This window comes from Pseudophryne corroboree, chromosome 9 (genome assembly GCF_028390025.1).
Source record: "Pseudophryne corroboree isolate aPseCor3 chromosome 9, aPseCor3.hap2, whole genome shotgun sequence".
Taxonomy (NCBI): Eukaryota; Metazoa; Chordata; class Amphibia; order Anura; family Myobatrachidae; genus Pseudophryne; species Pseudophryne corroboree.
The window spans coordinates 256,260,839-256,262,850 of NC_086452.1; positions in this window are offsets into that span (position 1 = coordinate 256,260,839).

Consider the following 2,012-nt stretch of genomic DNA (forward strand, 5'->3'; position numbering starts at 1 on the left):
CTAGTGTCCAGGCCCGGTGACAGGTGGGTAAAAAAAAGGAATGCTTGTGACAGGCATGGTGATTCCAAGGGGCCCCACCAAGACCATCAGAAAATTTGTGAGTGGCCTGTATGCCGGTGATTATGACTAGACTAAGGTAGCAACTTTTTTTGTTTTGAATTATGTATACTGTACTGTACTGTACTGTATGTGCTACCTATTTACACTCCATGCAATGATGGCATATTGTACAGTACATTTAAAAAATTTAGCAGTTACTGTAGTGGTAATTTTTGGGATGACAGTATCAGCATACTGTAAGCATCCAACTGCGGCCCCCAAACAGCTGCCAGCCCTAGGTACAGTACGTGCCTCTCGTGCCTCATGGGAAATTCATCACTGTCAGTAGCTAGAGAGAGAGAGATGAATGGAGAGACAGTGGCAAGGAGAGAGAGAGAGAGAGAGAGAGAGAGAGAGAGAGAGAGAGAGAGAGAGAGAGAGAGAGAGAGAGAGAGAGAGAGAGAGGTAAATTTAGTCAAGATGGGATTTTTATTTAGAACAGGTGATGTTGTCCATACAGTAGCAACCAATCAAATATTACCTATTGTACTGCATTATCGTCTGTAAGTGTAGCTAGATAAATGTTAATGTGGAATGTGATCGGTTGCTACTGTATGGGCAACATCACCAGTTCAAACAAAAACGCTCATCTAAAGTCCCCCATCCACTATTACGATTTGTGCAATTTTCATCCGATTTCTACGCATTTGCCAGAAAAAACTGATGAAAAGTGCTACTCTGATGGCATCTGATCAATGTCAGTAATAATTCTTACCACTAAATTGCGCCTCCTCATCTTCATCCTCCTCCTCCTTGACGGCCTGTTCCAGTGTAGGGCCTGTGAAAAAAACATTAATGAGAATAAAAGGTGCATTACAGGAAATACACTACTGTACTATTTTCAACACAATGTTGCACATACAGAAACATATAATTGACGACAAATACTGTAATAACCACTTTGCCCATCTAATCTCCCTCTTTTTTTTTACCATTTTTTACATCAAACCTTATTTGATCCTTATTTCTTTGTAAGGATATCCTTATGTCTCTTCCATGCATGTTTAAATACTGTAGCTCTACTGCTTTAGGCTCTACCACTTCTGATGGGAGGCTATTCCACTTGTCCACTGCACTTTCTGTGAAGTAATTTTTCTTAAAATTCCCTGTCAGGGTCGGTCTGGTTTGTGTCCCCGGAGGGGGCGCTAGTGGGTCAGTGGAGGTAGGATGGAAGAAGTGAGGATACTGGATTGGATTCCTGCGCATGTGCGCAATGTTGTTTATTAAGGAGAAAGATAAAACAATATGGCAGCAGGAATACTTGGAGAAATAAACAATAATAAATGCAATGGGTATGATGCAGCGTGGAAGCTGAGAGTCTATGGCAAAACAGTGAGAGTCTATGGCAATACAGTGAGAGTCTATGGCAATATGCTGGTATGGGAACCAGAGATGATAAACACGTGGAGCCAGCAGAGGTGATGATAATGGTAGCAAACCTGGTAGCAGATGCAGAAGACTTGATGCAGGGTTCACAGTGCTATTGGAAAGCACAGGCAGCTTGCAAGCTGATTCACAGGTGAGGTGATGAGCTGCACCTGGAGATGGAGTCTCTACAGCTGAGGCTGAAGCACACTGTGTTGGAGATTGGTGTGAAGCCTGTAAATGAATGCAGGAATTGCTGATGCTTGTAGTTCCACGGAGATGCAGGAGGATAACCAGGAACACAGGGGATCTGGAGACTGGAACACAGGGAACCACTGGATGCAGCAGGAGAGCTGGAGTGGTTGCTGGAACTTGTAGTTCCACAGGAACACAGGAACTTGCACACTGAATGTCGCAGGAGAGCTGGAGGGGTTGCTGGAACTTGTAGTTCCACAGGAACACAGGAACTTGCACACGGAATGTCGCAGGAGAGCTGGAGGGGTTGCTGGAACTTGTAGTTCCACGGGAACACAGGAACAACTGGGAAC